Below are 14469 nucleotides of genomic sequence, written 5' to 3' on the forward strand. Positions count from 1 at the left end.
TTATGTAAGTACTAAATGCAGAAATTTTATAGAATGATATGTGAAACAGTTCAACTTTAAACCAATCATCATTTGATTGAAATACATTGAACTTTGTAGATCATTTTTACTGACTCTATAGTTCTATTAGAAAATTATATTCAATAGTTGATCACAGAACTATATTTGTTTTTCTTTTTTATTTTGAGAAAGCACATAGTAATAACAAGCAACATCCAAAAATGTTCATTTTTAACTATACATGGAAACTATATGAGTCAAAATTCATTGTTATAAGAGAATTATAGTGAAAGATATTTCAGATTTATCTGTGTTTATTAGACTCCCTAAAGATTACACAATGCTGCATTTAAAAAAAAAATAAATCATGATAATAATAGTACCTAACTCCCAACAATGCAGATCACAATTTTTTGTACCTTCCTATACTATGGAATTCTTAGCCTTATTTGTTTTCTTTCTGGGAATCTTCCACACAGTATCTCTCTATCTCTGGCTCTTTTAGTATTTCAGGATTATTAATGCAGCACATGAGCTAACTGCTCATGTTAACAGAGAATATCCTTGATGTCTTTTATATCACTTCTCACAGGCATGTTAACATTGGCAACTCACTACAACTGATTTACCCATGAGATATCTTTTTGTTATCTTTGGATCATTTGGAATTATATTTATTCCAAGATTATTCCAAGAAATGCATGGTTAAATACAACATCATGAAATATCATAGATTATCACATATTGTAATTGAGAAGACATCTCAGAGTTTATTCCAATTCATGCATGAGTTGGAATTCCTTCTGCAGTATTCCCAACAAGGTACCAAACAAGGTCCTTTACTTGAAGACTTCAAATGTGAGAGAATTTATTTCTTCAGGAAGCAGTCTGTGCCACTTTCAGACAGTTTTAATTGTTCTATCTTGCTGGAATCTGCCTCTCTGCATTTTCAGCCATATTTTCCCTCTGGGGATAAATAAAACATCCTTTTCCATATGAGAGTACTTTGAATTCTTCAGAAGAGCATCTTGCCCCACCTCCCAAACAAGTCTTCTCTTGTCAAACAGATAACTGAGAAGGAACTAAAACTTTTTTCTCTGGTGTGTCCTTTAAAGAGGATCCCAAGTTTCTCTCTCTGGAAAGAAGTAAGACATTCTTATTTTTTTCCTATTTTTAAAATAAAGCTGATATACAAATAATATAAAATAGATAATTGACAGTAACAATTCACTAGGAAAATTAATTCATTCCATTTTCACTTTAAGTAGAGATGCTCTAGTACACTTCAAATATAGTCTACTTTATAAAAAGCTGAATTACATTAAATTCTTCCATACCAATTAGACTATGCCTAAAGCATACTTTTTATGCCACTTACCTGATCAAAAATTCTAGTAACTTCCTATTACCTCAAGGATAAAATACAAACTCTTTTTTTTTTTGGTACTTAAAGTTCTTGCCAATCTGGCTTCATTCCATCTTTCCAGGCTATTAAATGCATGTTATTGGCTTATTTGCTATTTCAACACATGAGATTCTGTGTCCCATCTCCACATTATTGCTAGGCTTGGAATGCCTGAATTCTTCACTCCTGTTCTTAGAATCTCTTCATAACTTGGCTAAAATGTCACCAAAGTGAGACCATGAAGTCTCTCCTCAACCCTCAAGCTACTAGCACCCCTCCCCTTCAACTATTTGGTAGTTACTCTGTATATATTTTTATTTAAATATATATAATATAAACATACTTTATTATTAAGCTATATTTATAAATATATAAAAACAACAAGATATTTTCTAACATATATACATGCATATGCATGTGTATATATACATACCAATATATATGTGCACACACACCATATGTCAATATCAATATAGACATAGATATATCTTGGTTGGTTGTTCTTCATTCTCAAAGAGTACTAAAATTACATCACTGTGTTTAAGTCAAATTGTACTGTGCCCAACTGTGCCTGATCAGACCAATTCAAGTTCAGAATGCTCTTCCATGGGTTGGGGAGAAATAGTCTGCATGAACATTTGGCATAGAGATGTCTCTAAATTTATATCTCACATTTTATTTGAGTTAATGCAATTCTGTATTGCTCAGCACTTTCTTGAGGCAGGCATGTCATGCCATGCTAGATGATTCTTTGCCATGGATTCCCATATCTTGTAATCAATTCCAAAGTTCATTGGAGAGTCCTGGACAGTGCTCTTTCATTGCTCCTTCTGACCACCATGTGGGGAGACAGCACAACACCACACATATGCCCTCATCAGAGAACATATTGTACTCTATGAGCAAAGAAAAATTGAATCATCTCAGAAGAAAGATGAGATGCACAAATTAGAGAGCCCCCCCCCCAAATATTCATAGGGACTATTTATGTACAATCTACGGCAGAGCATTCTGAGTTCCTCTTGGCCTGATCAGTCACAGTCGAACACACTAACTTGACTTTAACATAGTGATTTCATTTTGGTCCTTTTTGAGAATGTAGGACAATAACAACATCCCTGATACATGACCTTATCCACAATATTCAAAACTTATCCATTTGCTATAACCAGTGGTTTCACATAGGGATAATATAATGAATAATTTCTATTTCTAACATTATCATAATTATTACATATATCCTTTCTCAGAGAGCCATTCCACATGACAAATAGTATTTTAGAGAATGAAAAAAGTCCATGTAACTGATCAATACATTGAGAAATTCTGAAAACACATGCAATGTGTAACACCTCCATGAAGGGGAATTAGGAGATATTTTCTCATATATTGTCATACAAACCTTGCTTGAACATTATAATCTTATTATACTTACTTTTGATTTTTCTCAACAGGACATCATTCTTCACTATTGCTATGGAAGCAGAGGCTGAGTTTATCTTGTTTGGGGTCATGCTGGATCTTTCTTTGTCTAATCAGGCACCACAGACAAGGAGTTAATTAATTAATGGTCAATTTGCTGGTGATGAGTTTACCTAATATATTCCATCTTTCTCTTATTAAATGCAATATTTTGTAACAAAACTTAAAACTTAAGAGAGTTATAAAGTTCTTCAAAGACCACTTAAGAAAATCCTCTGATTTCCATCTAGGATTAGGCAAAATTTGAAAGATATTCCCTCCCTCCATTTGATGATTGAATTCCATTGTTTTTACTGTCTGACAAAGACTTGATCCTTCAATGAAATAGATAGAATTTAGAATTTAAATCAAGAAGGGGTCTCTATGGCTCTGTCACTTATTATTTATGTGACTTTGAGGAAGTCACTTCTCCATGGCCCTATGTTTACAGATGAGGAAACTGAGACTCTCTAGAGAGTTTTGCCAAATTATGCAAGGATTAAGAGACAGAGATATGATTTGAAACCAGGTCTTCTGACTACTTTCCATGCACTGCCCTGCTTAAACTTATCACAAAGTAAATGTTTACCATAGAGAACAGAATTTTTTAGCATTGAAATTATATAGGTTTACACAAAGCTGTATTCAAATGTGTCCCTCCCATCTCTCTCTTCTGTGGATAGTACCATAGATAGTGTTCTCTCTTATTGATTCCTGATCTCAGTTCTGCCTCAGCTCCAGATATTTCTTTTTTGGTAAATGCTTCTCTGTACATAAAAATCAGCCAATCAATCAACAAGATTTATTAAGTGCCTACTATGTGCAAGGCACTATCTTAAGTTCTGGTGATATAAAGTTAGGTGTGCTAAATATCACAAATGTTTAGACCTTCTAAAAATTTTAATTTAACTTATTCTCTACATATAATATCTTTGTCTGATAATGTGTCTCTCTTTAAATATTCTTCTATTAAAAATTAAAATGTACTCTTTCTATAAAGGCCATATAATGTGTATAAACTACCATCAATCTGATTCTAAAATTTTAAAAGATGACATAAAAGATTAGATAAAGTTACTTTCTTCTCACTATCAAATTGAGCATACTTAAATTCACTTGGTTAATGTATTTCTAAGTAATATTGAAACTAGCATATATAGATCATCCTCTTACTAAATATTATATAATATATAAAAATGATATTGACTTCCTTAATGCATTTTCTTTATTCTTGAGTGAATTTGAAACATTTTATATGTCATGAAATAACCCTACTTCACCTTTTTCATTTAAAATTTTGGAATATAATTCATCCTTTTTTTATTCAAAATTCTCCCTTCAAGAACATATTTGCTACATGACCTTCAGTTGGCTTATTGATCTTAGATCAAATGCTAGGAAGAGACCTCAGACACTACCTAGTCCACTTCTCTCATTGAGTACAAGGAAGGATGGGCAGTTTTCCTGAGATCTAAATTAAGTTGTGCAATTTAAGCATATGTTCTGTGATTCAACAAACATTTTACTGTGCTGCATTGGTTATTTCATCACCTATAAAATCACTCATATTTGTTAAATAACATGTAAGTTATAGGCTATGCAAAGTCAAAATGAAATTTTCCCTGCTTTCAAAAAGCTTACACTGTGACTGGAAGGAAAAAAATACCATATTCCTCTATCCTTTTAATGTAAAAAATCAATAAAATAAAGTTAGTGAAGAAATTCAAGTTCTCATCACTTAACAATACAAGCTATTAGTATTAGGATTTTTCTATATTTAATATTGTTGGAGTTCAAAAGTAAATAAAGTTCAAAATAGAATTTTATAAAAAATTTTATAGAAAGCAATATATACAGATTCTGATGACACGATTCTCTTTTAAATAGGGATTCATTAGAGAATCCCTTCCTTCACAGCTAATGAGGGAATTAGCTCTAAAATGTATTTTATACTAAATAGTAAAACTTTTAAAAAATGGTAAAATACATTCTTCTTTCTGTTTTTTTTTCTTCCTGAAGATTTTTTTCTAACAATATTTCTGCCAAAAAGAAAAACCCCTTGAACCTTATCTTTCTCTTCTAGTACAGATAATGAGACAACTACTTAAACTGCATTTAAAAAGTGCTGAGTAGTTGAACTCAATACCTAATGATGTTGCTCAGCTTGTCTGAGTCTGATTGACACTAAAAGTAATAAATTAGAACAGAAAATGATTTTACAAGATCCCTTAGTTGACAGGCAGGCTAAGTGTAATATCCTCTATTACAGTTGTCACTGGATTCTATAGAGTTCAGATTTTCAACACTGGAGCCTGTGAGGTGTTATGATTCCATCCTCTTTGGCTTAGTCTCTATAGAGTACATAAAATTAATTGGGCTATTTACCAATACAAATTCAGATAAGGAAAGTTTGACACCCTTAAGGATAACATTCATTATAGTAGACTTCTACGCATGAGGTTGTTACTATAGTAAATTTTTAAAAGAAATAAAACTTCAAAATTTCCATCATTAATTGTATTTACTATATCCATAGAACGGATAAATTATCATTTAGAAAGCTCAAGCTATACCTTAAGAATTAGTAGTATTCACATTTGGATTTAAAATATCCTATTTGAAAACTTCACACAGAAAAACAAATTGAACTATGTGTTCACTTTAATAGAAATTCTAATCTCCTTTGATTCTCCACAGAGAAGTTAAAGAAATTAAATTTATCTCCAATCATAAATCTAACTCTTTTTATCATACAAGCACTCCCCCTAATCACTCAAAAAAAAAAAAGATTATATAGTCTTTTAGTTTTGAAGATTAAAAGAGTCCCAAAGTTTGGATAGATGAAGTTCAGAAATATCCCCTCAGTTTAGTTTTAAGCAATCCCTGGGAATTATCACAGATTATTTTTAAATCTGATTCATTCAGTGAGCTTTGCTAATGCAATGATTTTCTCCATGGAAGTCCTTAACCACAGTGGCCATTTGCAGCTGATGATTTTTTTTATAAATAATTTATAAAGCCTCTATACACTTATACTTTTACACTGAAAGGAAGAGGGAGAACAGAATTGCATCTTAAACTCTATTTACAAATTTACCTTGGCAGGCCCTCTTACTGCCAATAGGAAACGATGTTGCATATTTAATTTGCTCTTTTGTTACAACGGGGCTTAGGTTAGTTAATTTCAATTTTCGATTTCAAAAGCTATCAAATATGGCTCAGATGAGAAATCAATTTTTCTCAGCTGCCTCTGTTTTTGTGATGGGGAGATTTCTTATTGGCTGAAGGTGAGCCATGTGACATGGCAAGAGATTAGTTCACTAGACCCCGTGTTGCTGCCACCTCAATTACTGGCTGCCTCTTGTAATTTAGCCTTATAACACCTAATTTCAAGACAGAACTCATATTTAATTCATGAAAGCTTCCACAAGAGTAATTGTGAAATAAATTGCCATAGAAAATATCCATTTGTGACTCATTTTAATTTTGTGTGCTAGTAGTATGCTATTTGTTCTACTTGTTTAACACTTTAGCAAAAACATTTTTTAAAATATTGAACTTTATGGACTAATAGGTTAATATTCTTTGCTGTTTTGCCCACATTAAATATCCACCCTTACTATGTTTTTCTTTTGCAAAACTCCTATCCAGTATAATATCAAAAGGTTGCTAAATCAGGAACTTATAATCTCCTAATTATTGAACATGTTATGATCTGTATATAACTTTAAAAGTAGCATCTAAAATCACAAGTGATAGCTTATAAATGCTAGTTATATGACAAGGATCATTTGAAGGGCCAAGAAATAAATATAGTTTAATTTCTATAATATTTTAAACAAAGCCATTCATTATACACATTGACATTTCATTACAACATTGGTATATATTTTTAAATTCTTTAACCAAAATATATATTTCCACTGTATACACACCATTTTGTCCTTTTCCTCTCTGTTGCTATGACAACAAGGTGGGTGAGGCCTTCTCAACTGCCAAACTCAGCTGTCATCCCTTCACCCTAAAAGCCTTATAATTGCTTTTATTTGCATACGACAATTAGGCAGGATGGCTCACAGCGAGAAAACCAACCTTTCTCTCCCCAAGTGCACACAACGCCAGCCTGTAATTTATAAAAGATACGCGCCATGTGGTGGAGCACTAAAATAGAGTGATGAGTCCTTTCATCTGATTGTAAGCCATTAACAAAAGAAAACATCCCCTTTCAGGCTGTAAAAAATGCCTATCTGGTGTGAACCTGCAAAATCACCAAGTTTCCCCCCCCCCTCTCGTATAGACCCTTCACATTCATTATCACATTGAACTCAAAAAGACTCCCATTGAAAGAGTTACATTTTTGTGTTTTATGAGTAATGGGGTGCAAATAAAATCCACACTAGGGTAAAACTGAATCTTCTAGGGTGGTTGGTGAGATTTTTTCCCCCTTTGCATAACATCACATGTTGAAATGTCAAATTAATACGGTCATTATTATCCTTTCTCGTGTAGAACTCTGACCAAATTTTACAATCATCATCCACATCTGTGAATGCTCACGTCAGGAAAACTGTGGATGGTTTAAATCAGACTCTTTCAATTTTCAAAAGGTCTTCAAAAATCCGTTAGAATAAGGGTCAAAAACAATTTTGTGATTCATGTTTTACTGGTAACTTGAAAATTAATGTTTTAAGTATTTTATGGAAAACATCAATAAAAATAAAATATTCAGTTTAGGTAAGGTGCTAAACTCTCAACTTTTTTTTTTTGCTACTTTCAAAATTCTTTTTTTTTTTTTTTTTTTTTTTTTTTTTTTTTGAGGAGAGGGAGAAGGGGAGAGTAGGGAATCATGCCATTAACCAGGCCTTTGTTTTTCTACCAGGAATTTCAAACTTTAACTTCAATCAACGAAAAAATTCCCAGGCAAAATGACATTGGTTATTGTCACATTTGAAAATCAGATAATAGTCTAACCCTAAAATTGTGACCTATTACATTCACCAGGCAGCTTTTTAAAAAGGTAGGGGGACTTTTTCCCCTGAATATTTACTGAATGTCTACAATATGTTGGGATCTGAAGTTTGCTAATTTTTAGCTAGACATAAATAAATCATATTAATAGTTCAAATAGTCATGTGATTATTTTAAGGTACAGAGCTCAGGAGTAAATTAATATGATAGTGTTAAAGTAAGGCTTTGTGAAACCTAGATTATTCTAAATTTTCATCTTTAAAACATCAAATACTGACTTGAAAGAATGAAAATAGATTTTATAAGAAATTATGAAAATTTAAAAAAAGAAAATATGAAAATAAAAGTTTTATAAATTGGTATTCATTTAAAAAGGGAATCAAAATATAATGTCTTATGAAGAACAAGGCCCTACATGAATTTTAAGGAAAAATATATTGGATGCACTATTAATTATACGTTTTACTTTACCTAGTTTTTAAACTAATGTAATTTTGATAAATCTCTATTTTGCTTTCATTCATTTTATCTCCATAACTGTTGTGTAGTTTCTTACTCCATTGTGCTCTGCTTTGCAAATAGATAATAGAGATAAATATTGATGTTGATGTAGATATATATAGAGATGCCTAAATACTCTGAACATTTTAATTCAAATAGAATTTATAGATATAATGATATTGAGATAGCACAATGAATCCCAGATAATCTGGGGTACCTTAATGAACTTAAACATCAAGTCTGATGTTTTAGAACAAAATCAGCATTCCATGATAATGGTGTTAATATTAATGAATTACAAGAGGTGCATGTCTAATAAACATTTTCATCTTGTAAATAGAATGTGGACAGGTCAAAACTATAGGGAACTTCTGTGTGAGTGTGTATGTGTGTGTGTATGTATTTACCTATGGCAGCACAATAAATATATCAGAAATTATCCAATTTTATTGAGTAATACTGAATTGCCACCTCTACCACTACCTTAAAAAACCTGGGAAAGAATATGCCAAAATGTAGAAGCTTTCTATATAAGAACTAATAATTTCAAAATAGCATATTATAATATAGTGAAAGCTTTAGTAAGCTGAAGTGGCAAACAGCATTCCCATCCTGTACTCTGCCAAGCCATGAACTTTTTCATTTAAAATATCATATTTACAAAGAAACCTTTCCACAGTATTTGGGTGTGTGTCTCTTTTCAATAATTTAAGTATTACTTTAATTATACATAAAATTTTCTAAATTAAATCCTATTGATCACTTTCTTAACATTGTTCTGGCCTTGAGACCTGGCATTTTCTGATCTATGAATGAAAGATGCAGAGGAGAACTCAGTTTGAGGAGTTTTGTTTTATTTTTAAAAATTGATATTTAGTAAATTTCAAGTCTATTCATGCTTGAAAATGACATTTTTGAAAGCATTAGCTATAAAGATTATATATGATAAGATTTCTTAATATAAAAGTGTAATTTCATTACTCTTTTTTAATGTATGACACTTAGAACTTTTTTATTTCTTCAAAGAAGGAATAAATTTTTGTCATGCCCTTAGTTTGATAGGACAACTAGATGATTAATGGTTTTAAGGATGAGGTAGGTTTAAAGAGGTTTTTGTTGTTTCTGTTTTAATATAGCTGTAATGTGCAAAATATAAAAATGTATTGGGTAGAAACACAAATTACAAAGAATTAGGCCAAAAAGGTGCTAGAGGAAGCTTCCTAAGGGCAGCCCTATCTTGCTCTTTGACCACATACATATCTTATGTAGTGCTATGGACCATATAAATCTATTTTGAAAAAACCACAACCACCACCACAAAACCACAGCGCATTTAAGCTAAACATAGGAAATAAAGGCTAGTAGAACATTTTTACTCAAATAAATTTGGGAAATATGAAAGATTTAATTTGTATTTATCTACGAGTGAAAGTAACATATTTGTCAATAATTTACAGAAATTACTTTTTTATTCTTAAAAAGTTTTCAGAACACACACCAATTAGTTCCAAAAATCTCCTGATATGTAGACTCATATATTTCCTTTATATGTTAGAAATATTTGTATTTTAACATATTCACATCTCAAGTTAGATGGTTTTAATTTTCATCACAAGAGAGAAGTATATTAGGGCAGCTGAATTTTGTTTCTTTTCTAAATTGTTTTTCTCTCCTAACTGGATCAGCTAGTAATGGTTTCCTCATGAGAACAGCCTCCCCATTAGAATAAAACACCAACCCATTTTCTTGCTAGAACTATCTATATATATATGTATACATGCATGTATGTCCACTAGATAGCAAGAACTCTATTTCTAACATTTTCTTTATTATAACAAGTACACAAATAAAATGTATCATTATGCATTATTAGTATACATTACTAGGAATTAATTCTGATCCTGAGGAAACATTATGTAGAATTTTCTCCAATTATGTACTTTTAATTTGTGATATGATGGGCTACTTGCTAGGAAATTTAGTGAGAAAAAACATCCACTTTGCTAGCAGTTCCTTTAGAAAGATGGTATACCTTCAACATTCTTTCAACTATTCTTATTTTATATTCAGAGTTGAGGTTTTTTTTCCATTCATAATAAAAAAAGAATCCACCAGTAAGAATCTTAAGTCTTAAATGGAACCGTTTGTGTGCAAATATTAGAGAGACATTAATAATAAATTTGGAGATAGGCACACATAGGCTGATTTTCTGACTTGGTTCCGAACCTCAGACACTAGAACTTGAACCGCTCAGTTTGACACTGACACTTTTTAGGGAACAAAGTATCTCCACCACTACCTCTCCACCCTCGATTCAAATCTCATCTGAGAACTACTGAAATGAAGCTGTCACTCAGGACTGCTCAGGGACCTGTCAGCAAAACATTGAGCCTTTTCATTTTGATGGGTCAGCCTGCAATCCCCCTGAAAGAGAAGTCCATGCCACTGTGGTTTTTCTTTCCACAGGAATTCTGAATTCTAATGAAACTCCAAATCGCTCAATAAAGGCAGGGGCACGGGGAAGTAATCCAACCCAGATCTGAGTGAAATTTGTATTTTATCTTTTTTTCCCAGCCCATTATTCTAATAGCTTAGGTGGTTCACAAAGGGTTGGTTTGCAGGGCAGGCGCTAGCGGAATGAGGTGTCCTTTGTCTTGATGCTACACTGAGATTAGGTAGCAGCTCTCTGAAAATGAAAGGGCATGGCTCAAATTTCCTTGGGTAAATATCCATCCACCTATTGTAGTTTGCACCTATAGTGCTACACATACATTTCTAATGTGTGACTGCACTGAGAGAGGGAGAAAATTCACATTAACATTTTTTCGTAGAGACAAAACAGCCTTTCAATAACACTTTATAAATGCTTTGCGATAAAATGAAGGAAATGGCATTGTCACCCAAGATTAGCCACTACTTACTTGGCAATCAAAGTCTGGTAGTGGAAGGTCGATATCATTTTTGTAGCATCAAATGATGATTATTTCTGTTAAGATACTTTCATTAACCCAGCCACTTTCATAATTTTTAGACTTAAGAATTTTGAAGATCTTTCATACTTCAGGCCACTGTTCTTTATTTTCTTAATGAAGTGATAAATGTTCTTCAAAAGAATTACTAGTAGTTACTCCCTTTTAACTATACTGTTTACCTGGCATTCATCATGACATTCCATATGTATGTATGTGTATACACACATATGTATGTATGTACAAATATAATTTTAAAATGGAAAAATTCTACAAAAGTTCTATTTTTCCACATGCTATATCATACTCCACTTTCCTCTATAGCTATTTAGAAGTAAAAGTGTTAATATATTTCCAGAAGATGACTTTGTGGCTTTGTAGTAATGTAGTAAGTTAGATCACAGTTAACCTTGTTTTCTTATTAACCTTCAGGAATAGCTAATAAGTAATATTTTAAGAATATCACTGTATGCTTCCCACACTATAAGCATGATTATGTCACTAAAATCGGAACAGAATCAAAATTCATTTTTCTTTCTTTCTGCATAACATAATGTCCTGAATATGTCAGCTTCCTCTGCTTTACCTGTCCAAAGAACATCTGCTATAACTCCAGGTGCTTGTGTCCAGACGTTCATTATATCTATTTTTTTCCAAGTGCTCTGCAGTGTGAAGTTGAAGAATGAATCTAAAATGATTACACACACACATACAGACACACACACCTAAAATGTTTAAAAGAAATATCTGAATCACAAGTATAAACTATTCTTATTTCTATAAGTATCATTTTCTGAACCATACTCTCTCCTTGATAAGTATAAGAGAAGAATTAAATCTTATAATCTCAAATAGGTAGAAGAACTTTTAAAAAGTTCCTTAATGAACTTATTCATTAAGGTTCATGAGGGACAATAACTTTTAAAAAGATATTTTGATAACTACATTCTAATATAATTGGTTTCCTTTACAATCCTATTGATTTATTTCTTTACATTAAAATTTTTCCCCAAAGGGGTCCTTAGATTTCACCTGTCAAAGGGTTCCCACTCTCTTGCCTGTTTCTCAGCTTCTGCCTGTTTCTCTTCCCCTTCTCTTACACACACACACTAAGCACTCTTATCCTAAACTTTCCAAATTTATCTCTTTAAAATGGTTATATAATATTTATATTTAATCATTTAAATTATTTGATGATTGACATAATACATGGTTAAATATAATTAATCTTCTATATTACCTTAAAATGTTATCATATCCCTATGCTGCCTTATATATGGCATGTTGTTATTATTATTGAACTTAAAAGCAATAACATGATCAAATTCAAGCATTGGTCTCAATTATAAACAATTATAATTATAAGCATTTGGTCAGATTAATCTGGTCTATTAAAGTGACCTTTATTCATTTTCTCTTACCATGTTTTTTCCCCTCTATCGAAACTAAGCATCACTTCCAGATATAAGCAAATATGTCTCTTTTTGCCTTGATTCAAGGAGGTATCTGTCCAGTTAGTTAAATTTTCATGCCTCACTATCAATATGTTTCAATTGAAATTTAAAAAAATAAATTGTCTTTTATAATTGAATACTCTGAATCCTTTGAATAGTTGGTTTTATCGTCTACCTGGAAATCAATTCTATATTTTCTGAAACTACAAATGCCATGTAGTTTGTTGCTTCATAATATAATTATTGTTATTAGGCATGTTCTAAATAAAATACAAATATAATAGGAAAGCTTTATTTAGTTTACAAGTTTAATATTAAAAAATCAGTTTTCCTCAATGCTAGATATTTATTTCTATAAAAATGCCCTTCAGTCCTATAAATTTAATGAACTAGAGGTGACTAATAAAGTGAAGGGAGATGTAATTTCCTCCACATTTAATTCTTTTCTTGATTTGTTATTCCTCTTAGATGCTGAGTAAGTATTTAGAATGTTCTCTTAGCTCTCAGACTTCACAGCAGATATGTGTGTATGTGTGTTTGTACATGACTGTATATGTCTATGTCTGCATATATATATACATATATATATATATATACACACACACACATATATACAAACACACACAAATACACATATACATAGGAAATGATACTTTAATGGGAGTAAGCTAAAGAGACAATTTACTTGAGCTTCTGGACAATTTTATTTTCTGCCGATTTTCCCCCCATAAAGCAAGGTTTCTCAGCAACTTAATGATTTCTGTAATTTCACAAAATCAGTGTCCATACTTGGAAAAGTTTCTAAAGCTTTTAAAAGTTTGTATATCAAGGGATATATATGCAATTATAGATACAAAACTTTAGGAGCACACAAAATTACATATTCATTCCCAAAATGCACAAAACTGGGTCCATTTCTATATTTACAATTTGAGCAATTTGTCAAGTCAACACTTTGATGGGCTATTGCTAAGTATATGCAAATAAATACTATTCTGCAAATAGGCTCATTTGAAATGAGAATGTTTGCATTCTTGTGAAGACATGTGTCCCCGGATTCCCAAATTTGGCCAAAGGCTTTTAAATGTCCTGCCTCTCTAAGCCTATCATTCCTTTATTTGTCCCCCTTTCTAGTTTTATAATGAGTAATTCTTATTTGACTGTATATGACCATTTAAGTTCACTTTTTAGGCCAGTGAAATTTAGAACCAGGTGGCTAATGTGTTTCTGAAGATTATTCATACACACTACATATGTTATTCCACAGGAGCAAGATATGCACTCTTAGAAGTACCTCTCAGCCATTAACACATTATAGTAGTCATTTACTTAATGTATTCTAGTTGTCTCAAAGAGCTAATGTTACTTGTAAAAATACTTAACATTGTCAGAGAGTACTTTACACTCTGAAAAAGTATTGCTGATTCAATATTTAACCAAATAAAACAGACTAAAAATGTCTTCATTGTATCTTTCCAGAGGATAAATTTCTTTAGCTAAATTATTTTGTAGGTCAGCTGAAAACTCTAAAAATTTTGAATAGACCCAATTTTTCAATGTTTCAACTGAAAGATAAGATAGGAATTCAATTTATGAAAGTCTTCAGGTATTTATGCAGGAATGGGAACATCAATTTTTGCTATGACAAGAATGTCCAGTTGACTATTTTCTAATCTGTATGGTCTATGGAGGGTGCATAGCTATATCATGA

This window comes from Sminthopsis crassicaudata, chromosome 2, assembly GCF_048593235.1.
Source record: "Sminthopsis crassicaudata isolate SCR6 chromosome 2, ASM4859323v1, whole genome shotgun sequence".
Lineage (NCBI taxonomy): Eukaryota > Metazoa > Chordata > Mammalia > Dasyuromorphia > Dasyuridae > Sminthopsis > Sminthopsis crassicaudata.